The sequence below is a fragment of the Amaranthus tricolor genome, chromosome 17 (assembly GCF_026212465.1).
Source record: "Amaranthus tricolor cultivar Red isolate AtriRed21 chromosome 17, ASM2621246v1, whole genome shotgun sequence".
NCBI classification, from domain to species: Eukaryota; Viridiplantae; Streptophyta; class Magnoliopsida; order Caryophyllales; family Amaranthaceae; genus Amaranthus; species Amaranthus tricolor.
The window spans coordinates 14,896,095-14,907,743 of NC_080063.1; positions in this window are offsets into that span (position 1 = coordinate 14,896,095).

The window sequence follows — 11,649 nt, forward strand, 5'->3', positions numbered from 1 at the left end:
ACCAGCTGAATATTAGGCAAAGAATAAGCTAAATATATAGAGAGCATATTGACTATCCTAGAATAATCAACTAATGCTATAACTAAGGTAAAATATATACAAATAATATACGAAGAAGATATTGTATCCTAAATATATTATAACAAGATTTTTATTTGGGGGCCAAATTGTTAATATATTAGTAAATTATTTACCATATAATATAAAAAGTAAAAACTATTTAAACTATGGAAATTTTAAGATCATATATACTGAAATGAACTTGAATCATTGTAAAAATTACATATAACAAATGGAGTTGAAGCTTCTCTATAATTATCATTTTTGAAAAAACTAAGTGTTTTTGACTATATATATTTGCCTACTAAGTCTCTAAAAAAAACACTATTAAAGTTAAGATAACAAAAATATAAACACACATTAAAAACAATGAATGTGAAATTATGACAGATAAAGAGTAATGATATTATAATATATTTCTATTAGTCTATAAAAATTACTTCATCTGTTTCCTAATGTTCTTCCCATTTTGAATATTCTATTTTGAAGAGAGAAATTTGATTAAGTTTTTTAAGACATATATAGATGATGAAATATATCCATGTGAGATCTCATTAGATTCATCTTAATGTATATTTTTTTTACTATATATTTTTTTATAATTTTTTATGATGATATTTAGAGAAATTAAGGCTCAAAATTACTTTGAAAAACTGTGCAAAAAGTAAATAAAAAGAAAAAAAATGGAGGGAGTAATTGTTTATATTAAAGTTTAATCCCTTAAACTTAGATTTCAAATGTGTTACTCTAACCATTAAGCTATAGTAATCTTTTTTATATATTCTTACACTCTTTTAAACTATATATCATATTTGTAAGAAATCAATTTAAATAATTTTTAACTAAGTTGATTCATTGATATGATATCAAAAGGCTAAATTGAAAATTAATAACAAGGCCCTTTGTGCTCCAATAAGTTGACCATATGTTAGCATGATCTAATAGTAGAAAAACCGAAATATGAAAATTTCATGAAGGTTGTTTGACTAAAGTTTCTGAAACTTCATGTTTTCTTTGGCTGTCACATAAAAATTGAAGCCCTAATAAATGTCAATCCGTTTAACACGCACTAACGATTAAAATTCTAGCATATATGATATTTTCTTAAAGGCTGTCTGATGAAATTCTCTGAAATAATGACTATAGACCAAAAAAAACGACCATATGATATTATGGTCTATTACTTCCGTTAGAAATACATATACTTATTGTTTATTTTTATATAAACACATCTATTGTTTATAATCATTTTCAGAACTTTTTGTGATCAAACAATTAAGAATAAATAATGATTAAGTTTATTTTTAGCAATTATATTGAATAAATAAATTTGTTTAAAAATAATCAATAATTAAATTTATTTTCAACGAATTGAGTAAAAATTAATTTATTTTTGAATTCCATTAATTAAGCCTAAGAGACAACATGACAACATTTTTCTTGCATGCAAAGAAAGTGCCAAATGTTATTTAACATGGAGAATATGAATATTAATATGAATATATTGTGAATTAGCATCAATTAAAGTATCAATACTTTTTAGTATAGTAGACAATAATTCCCCATTAACGTAGTAGAAAATGAACCCTCTGATCAAGAACAAAGAACGGCCTGTGGAGATTATGGACATCTTTCCATTTTGATGATTACTGGTCCTGTAATTTCTAGAAGTGCATGGCCCCATCCATTACACATATGTGAAAGTATTGGATTCCTTGATCTCTGATCTTTAGACTCATATTTGGATATGTTGATATATTGAAGATATATATATTATTTCATACTTTTTTTGTCTGAAATATTTGCATCCAATTGTGACAGATTGTGTGGAAATATGTCACTATCAATAGCAAGTATCACTTGAAATATTTCTAAAAGTACATTTGATGTGTCAAGAAAGGAGAATTTCCAACTACGAGCAACTTTAATGTGGACGATCAATGACTTTCCAACTGATTCAATGATGTCTGGGTGGAGTACTGTGGGCTGATATGCTTTCCCTTACTGCATGGATGATTCACAAGCCTTATACCTTACGCATAACAAGAAGATGTGTTGGTTTGACTGTTATAGAAAGTTTTTAGATAGAAGTCATCCCCATAGGAGAAATAGAACAAATTGAACAAATTTCAGATCAGGCCTTGTTGAGAAAAGAGATCCACCTATTATTCGGACTGGACATGAATTGCTTGATGAATTAGACCAGTTTAGATTTTTGACAGTGAATGAAGAAGATGCACCTGAACATAATAAGGAAATTAGTAAGTACTCTGTTGGATGGAAGAAGATGAGCATATTCTAAGATTTGCCATATTGGAAAACTAACATAATTCGACATAATTTGAATGTTATGCACATAGAGAAGAATGTTTTTGATAACATTTTCAACACTTTGTTGTGCGTGCCAAGTAAAACAAAGGATCACATCAAGGGAAGACACGATTTGCGTGAACTTGGTATACATTCAGAATTGCATACTATAGGTCCGTGTACTCTCAAACCTTTATAGTTTTAAATTTAGAATTAATAATAATTCATGTAACATGTTGTTTTGATTATATATAGGTACGTCTATTCCTAAAGCTTCCTATACATTAAATGAACCAGATTTGTGCTTTGCTTCAATGGTTGAAAAGTATTAGATTTCCCGATGGTTATGTGTCCAATATGGCAAGGAATATGGACATGGCCAAGCATCAATTGTTCGGTATGAAAAGTCACGACTGTCATGTTTTCATGCAACGCTTAATTCCAATTGCATTCAGAGAATTGCTTGAGCTTATATTTTAGAAGTTTGACAACCACAAATCTATGTGTGGAAGATTTGAGAAAGATGGAAGCAGATATTTCGGTTATCATCTGCAAACTGGAAAGACTATATTTCCGTCCACATTCTTTGATAGCATGGAACACCTTCCTATCCATTTGGCATATGAGGCAAGGATTGCAGAACCGGTCCAATACAGATGGATGCATCCATTTGAGAGGTATATAAATCATATGTAATTAATTTTTGTTTAATTATTATACATTTAGGTCATTTATTATTCTACCGGTGAACTAATTTTTTCATTAGGTACCCTAGACATTTGAAACTTAATGTGAAAAATAAAGCTCATGCTGAAGCGTCCATATGCAACGCTTATTTAACCGAGGAAGCATCGCATTTTGTTTCCCATTATTTTGAGCCACATGTGCGATGCAGGGTTAGAGACCTTCCTAGGAATGATGATGGAAGTTACAACAATATTGTATTTGGTGTATTGTCAATCTTTAGTCATCCAATAAGATTTCATGGAAAAGGAAAAGCATATATTTTGGATGAAAGAGATTACAAGATTGCCCATAGATACGTGCTAATGAACTGTCCAGATGTGGATATATTTGTATCTGAGTTTAAAAGTTCAATTCAAAGACATGAACCGAATTGGTTAAGTCAAAGGATTGAAGCGTTTGTGCAAGAGAATTTTACAAATGCGTTCAGAACAGCAGTATGTTGTTCATCTTTTAATTTAATTATGTATGTAAAAATTACGTTAATTAAATTCATAAAGTTATTTTCATTTATCTGACAAGCAAGAAAAGGATTATTCGATAACCGAGTAAACAGTGACATTTTGAAGCAGATGGCTGAAGGACCACTTAAACATGCTCGGAGTTACAATGTCTGTTACACAAACGGATATAGATTCCACACAGTACTTCATGCATCAAATAAATCTGCAGACAATAGTGGAGTGTGCGTCAAAACTGCTGACAACAGTCCTGACGAAGATGATTTTTACGGGCAATTGCTTGAAATTGTAGAGGTTGAATACCCGGGGATACCTATTAAAAGAGTGACGTTGTTCAAATGTCATTGGTATGACCCAACTACTACTGGAAATAGCCACGGAACAAACATTCATAAACAATATAAGTTAGTTGAAATACATCAGGGTCGTTCGTATCGTTTATATGATCCATTGGTGCTGGGAAGTCAAGCATGTCAGGTATATTATCTTCCGTATCCGAGTACAAGACAAAATTTAAAAGATTGGAGAGCGGTTTGCAAAGTCAAACAAAATAAATTTGACAAAGTAATAGAACAAGAATCCAAAGATGCTACTTTCGAACAAGAAAATAGGGACCGTATTGAAATTGAAGAAGATGTTTCCCAAACACCGCTTCTTGATCCATCTGGCAAAATTGTTCAACAGGTGCATGATAATGATGAAGATACTGAAGAAGATGTGGATCTTGTATTGTCAGAAGATGAAGAATCCGAAGATGAAGATGCTGAGAACAACGAGTATTTTAGTGATGAAGAGTACCTTAATTATTTATATGTAATTATTTAATATTTTGTAATATTTAATACAATTTTATTATATTCCTCCGAATTATTAGTATTTTGTAATAATAATAATAATAATGACAACAACAATAATAATATATAACAACAATAATTATAATAACAATACTAATAATACATAAAAACAACAACAACATCAACAACAACAACAACAACAACAACAACAACAACAACAACAACAACAACAATAATAATAATAATAATAAGAAGTATAATAAAAATAATAATTATAATTATAATAATAACAATACTAATAATATATAATAACAGTAATAATAATAATAATAACAATAATAAAATTAATAATAATTATAATTATAATAACAATGCTAATAACATATATTGACAATAATAATAATAATAATAATAATAATAATTAATAATAAGAATTACTAAAACTACACGATTAGCAAAGGCGGGATTTTCGAAATTTTGAAATAAGGCTATGACTAGGCGACCAACTGGCTGCAACATCAACCATGCCGATTTTCCCTAATGATTTTTCCTACTGTGCTACGCAAAAGTTGCTCATTACCGAGGATGGGCGACGGTCCTGCGACGAGTGGTTTGGTCGCTAAATCCCAAAAGTCAAACCCTGTTATTTCAAAACAGATGACGACGAACCAGCGACGGGTGCAGTTGGTCGCCAATTCCCGAAGAAAAAAGGTAATGTTTTGCCCTAATTTCTCATTTCCTACAATCATAACCCTATACTTCTTCATTTTCTTTCTATCTTCTCTACGTCTCTTCATCTACTCACTCCATTGATCTCATTATCTATTAATTTTTCTTTTCTCTCTTAATCTCATCCTCATTATCTTGTGGTTACTACTCATCTTTAACTCTAAAATTCTCATCTTCTTACTAAAAGGTTAGTGTTTATTGTTTATTTTTTTGATTTTTTTTATATTTTTTGATGATTATGATGATAAATTATGTTTGTATGTCTTTTTTTTTTATGTTTGATTTCGAATTATAGAGTACATTATCATCTTCAACATGTTTTTTCATGTTATTTCATAATGTTCATGTTTAATTATGTATGTTTTTTTTTGATATTTTCGAATTATGGTATAATTTGAGCATGTTTAATGTTATTTTGTTCTAAGTTTTTTTTTGTTATTTTTAAATTTTATTTTCGATTTATGGTTGTCATTATTTTATGTTATTTTCGACATATTTTTATGTTTTTTTTATATTCTCGAATTATGGTATATTTTGACCATGTTTAGTGTGATTTTTTTCCATTTTTTTTACTGTAAATGATATTTTCGAATTATGGTATATTTTGAGCATGTTTAATGTTATAATTTCTAGATTTTTTTAATTTAAAATGTAATTTTGGAATTATGGAGTAATTTATTTTTGATATGATGTTATTATTTTGTTTTGAAATTTTTATATGTTTTTTTTTATATTTTCAAATTATGGTATAACTTGAGCATGTTTAATGTTATTTATACAAGTTTTTTTTTTGTTATTTTTAAATGTAATTTTCGAATTACTTTAATACTATAGGTAGAAATGTTTTGTATGGGATGATAATATTTATTACGTAGGTATAAATGTTAGTTTAATTGAATATTAGTTGTAGAATATGTCAATTGGACATTTTTATGGTATAGATGAGATTGATTTTAGTTGAAAATAATATTAGGGTTTGAAATAAATATTATAGGCAAAATGAGCAGTGACCCTAATGATTGGGCTAGCGACATCTTGTTGAATAATATGTCAATTAACAACGAGGACAATAGCGATGAAGAAAACAATAACCAAGTTGATGGGAGTAATGAAAATACTCCAAGTGATTCCATAAATAATATGGAAGAAGACGATGGAGACGATCCTCGTCCGAATCTTCCATGGCTACTAACCATAAACATGTAAATTTTTTTATAATCTTATTATCATTAATACTTTTTCATTATTAAAATTTCATTGTAAACTAATTTTGTTAATTATTATAAGATTTCATCCGACATTCGGGAATATCATTGCTTCAAAAATAAGGGCAACCTTTAACTATAGACAAGATGTTGAAGGTAGTAATTGGAAAGGTGTCACCAAACCCACGAAAGATTTTTATTTTAATGAATTTAAGGTATAATTATTATCTAGTTGTTTATTTTGAGACCTATTATATAGACATTATTTTAAGTATTTTATTTGATGAAACATTTACGTATTTAGAAACAATACAATTGGGACCCTCCCTCGAACATTTCGTTCGGAGGTCATGGGAGGAAAAAGCCACAAAGTGCTATGCGGATATGCTTTTCAAATGGCGTAGAACGTTGAAAAGCAAGCCTGATTTTAAACCCCCTTCCATCAATAATGAGACTTGGGAGCGATGGAAAGTTGATTGGGAACGCCCAGATAATAAAGCTGTATCGGCTAGGAATTCCTTCAATCGACGTGGAGGATGAGACAAAGCTGAAGCCACCCATATAGGTAGCTCAGTCGCGCACGCCAGAACAATGCGGGATTTGGTGAGTATTTAGTTAATTAAGTAGTATTATATTGAATTGGTTTATTATCTTTTATTTTATTTTAAATCGTTTTTTTATATATTTCAGGAACAATCGAAAGGTCAAAGACCCACACCCTATGAAATATTTACACGAACACATGGGGTCTTTGACACTGAAACTGGGGATTATTCCCAATGGACTAATACCAAGGCACAAAAAGTTAATGTAATAATCTTTTAAAGTTGTTTATTTCTTTAATTTTAATTTTTTAATTACAGCAAAAGGTTTATTTTTATTTTTTTAAGTATCAATTAATACTTTGTTAGTTGTAATTTATTTCTTTGTTTTATTGAAGGGTGAATATCGTGTTTTAATGGAGGAGCATCCAACCCGCGACCCAAGTCAAATTTGGTTGGATGCTATTAAAAAAAGTGGAAAGCGGGTCAAGCACAAAAAACAAAAAAAAATCAAAAAGGTATTTGGGGTTGGGTCCGCCTCCCAAATTATTTATCCACTTGAGCCAACGGATATTCTGTCTTCTCAGCCTGCACAACCTGATTATGATGCCATCATTCAACAAAGGTTTGCGGATTTAGAAGCACGGCAAATGGAGTTCAACAATCGATTATGAGAAGCAGTACGAAATGGGAAATGCTCAGACTGCCTATAAGAATCACCAAAGGCTGACTGAACAAATCCAAAGAGAACGAGAACTCTTTTTGAAATTTATTCAATCGCATCTGAATTTGTATCAACCCCCTCCTCCACCTTTTGTGACCTTGTAAATAAACTTTTGTTTTATATATAATATGTCCCAGTTCTTTATTCTTATTTATTTGTTTTATGTGTATATATTTTTATCTTAATATTACAACAAATATAGAATATATATATATATATATATGCATATATATATATATATATATATATATATATATATATATATATATATATATATATATATATATATATATATATATATGTATATATATATATATATATATGTATGTATATGTATATATATATATATGTATATATATATATATGTATATATATATATATATATATATATATATATATATATATATATATATATATATATATATATATATGTATATATATATATATGTATATATATATATATATATATATATATATATATATATATATATATATATATATATATATATATATATGTATATATATATATATATATATATATATATATATATATATATATGTATATATATATATATGTATATATATATATATATATGTATATATATATATATATATATATATATATATATATATATATATATATATATATGTATATATATATATATATATATATATATATATATATATATATATATATATAGTTATATATATATATATATATATATATATATATATATATATATATGTATATATATATATATATGTATATATATATATGTATATATATATATATATATATATATATATATATATATATATATATATATATATATATATATATATATATGTATATATATATATATATGTATATATATATATATATGTATATATATATATATATATATATATATATATATATATATATATATATGTATATATATATATATATATATATATATATATATATATATATATATATATATATGTATATATATATATATATATATATATATATATATATATATATATATATATTTATATATATATAATGCAGAATGAAAATTCAACTGATTTTGGCGACAATATGGCGATGAACACATGGTCGCCCAAGTCAGGCTATGGAATGGCTAGGAACAGGTGGTCGCCCAGTTGGCGACGGGCGTGTGGTCGCCGGTTGGTCGCATATTGCTGGCAAGAGATTTGACGAGGAGAGTTTTCGTTGCCATGTCAGACTGCTTTTGGCGAGGGGAGGTCGTTGCCAGGTTGTCGCCCCATGGTATCTGAAAATTTGGCGAGGATATGACGTCCACTTTTAATTTAGCGACAAACGAAAAGACGACGGCCTTGGTTCCCATCGCCAACTCGTCGCCCGACCCACTTTTTAACCATTTAGGTATCAAAGGGCGACTAAAGTATTGTCGCAATTTTTTTATTCTTTTGTAGTATATAATGGAACGGAGGTAGTATATAAATGGAACCAATATGGTGGCTTAGAAGTATGAGCGGTTTTAGAGGTGTGCGGGAAGCCCAACCACAAGGCTCCAAAACTTTAAGGTCTCATATATAAAAAAGGAAAAAATACTTAAAATAATTCATGTTTTTTATCATTTTCCTACAATAATCACACCTATTGATTAACCATGAATAATCCCAACTGTAGGGGGTATTTTCCTAGAATAAGCTTGGGTAACCCGATGATCTGCTATAGTAGGCAATTCACAAAACATTTTGAGCATTAACATATAAAAGATTATGAATAACTAAAACATTTCGAATTTTTTTAACATTTTTTTAATTTATCTTTTTTTTAAATAAAACTTGCTATAACAAGTCATTTGGTTATTGAATTTAGTCTAGAAAAATACTCTTTAAAATTGAGATTATTCATATTTAATCAATAAATAAGATTATTATAGAAAATCATAAAAATATTGGATTATTACAACTAAGTTTGAAGTTTTTGTATCTAGCAGCACTCCTTTAGTAATAGGCTAGAAGCAACGACCAATAATAATATAGCCTGGTTTATAGTGTAAGCAACAAGAACATAAGATCAACATATGCAACTTTGTTACTTCAATAATTAAACTAAAACAAAGACCACCAAGAATAGGTTAAGAATAGCCTTTTTTATTAATACTTAATACTACAGTTACTAATACTACAGTTATTAATACTACGGTTACTATTGAAACTAAAACAAAGGAAAGATATTGATTAGGTTATAAAGAGAGGTGTTCAATGGGCGGGTCGATCCAACGGGTCAAGAATGGGGTTATATTTTAATGGGTTATTAACGGACCTTGGTGTAAAAGGTCGGATCGGGCTGGGTCGAATAATTATAAGTATTAATTGTGAAAAAAGTGGTAAATTTACCACTTTTTTTATTTTTTTAAATGATATTATTATATACATAAGTGTGTTGACCCAACAAGCCTTAAAGTATAATAAAAAGTCTTTTATGAACTTTTTAAAAACGGGCCAAAGTGAATCGGACTTAAACGGATTTTGACCCGCCCCACCCCATTTAATATTTGACATGACCCACTCCAAATCAACCCATTTAAATTTTAACCAAACCCGCCCACTCCAAATCAACCCATTTAAATTTTAACCAAACCCGCCCCGAGCTAGGCTATTGAACACCTATATGTTTGAATAGTGACTCGTAGCTTCTTTGATAGTGAAATGTTATCTATCTTAAATTCTTTCTCCTAGACTTCATCCTTTTATTGTCTTAAAATGCACATAAAATACTCAATTTCATCTCAAAAATATAATAAAATCCCAAAGTCATCAGTGGCGGTGTAATAATACCAAAACATAACTAAAAAAGTGTCATAACTCATCCAAATAAATTACCAGTTAGGAGTATAAATGACATGAATAAGTTAAATCCCATTCACAAATTCATTTTATCTTTTGCCTTTATCCACTTATTTTTTACACACTATTTATCCATCTTACTCTATATATTAACTAGTCTTTTTATCCCATTTAATTGCACTTTTCTAGGAGATGTTAATATCAATTGCCAACCAAATCTTCGACACAAATTCTTGTTTAGGACCATCACATTACAGGACGAGCTTAAGTTGTATATGACTGATTTTAATATATATGTGATTGGTTTTAAGTTATATGCGATTGGTGTAGATATAAATTTACACTATATGTTTCATTTTATCATCTATGTGTATATTTTTAAGGCATATATAATCATTATTTAAAGTGTAAGTGATCATTATTATTATTATTATATATTTTTCCATTACTAGATTATTATTCCTATTTAATTAAAGAAGTATGAAAAAGGTCAATACAATAGTAAGCACTCATCATCATCATACCTAGTGCATCCTGCTCATAGAAAACTATGGTCAGGATCTGGGGAGGGAAGAAAGACGATAGCTCATATCCATGGAGGAGAGTGGGGTGAAAAATTTATAAACTGTATGTGTTCAGTTTAAAGCTATATGTGACGAACTTTTAGCTACATGTGAACGCTTTTAAGCAGTATATGATTATAGTATGTTGTCTCATATACGACGTCCTAATAATGAGACGATCACATATGAGATGCGCTGAATTTTCAAAGTCTTTCCATTCTCATTCCTTCACACCAAACTTATTAACATTACAAGTATTACAATTTATCTTGTGTGAGACTGTTTGATCATAAGACGTCCATATATAATTAGAGCTATTCAAATGATGAGAAAATTTTATTTGAGTGGAAATGCATCCCACTAATGAAAATCTACAAAAAAAAAACACTCAAATATTTCTAAAAAGTAATTTAATGGTGGAAATTTTTGTGATTTCCTCACAGTGGGCCCATTACTAATTAAAAATTATATCCATTTTTTTATTTTTGACCCACAATTTCTGAATTTCAAAGACTTAAAAAATTAAAATATACCAACATTCATAAATAAATTCTCTATAAATAAACACCCATTTTTTTTGACACAATTTTGTTTTCTCTCTAATTTTATAAAAGTAGTATTTAAGTAGTTTAATGTTTACATTATTAGTTTAATTTTGTTATTTTTAATTTTTTGTTGTATTGGTATTTTA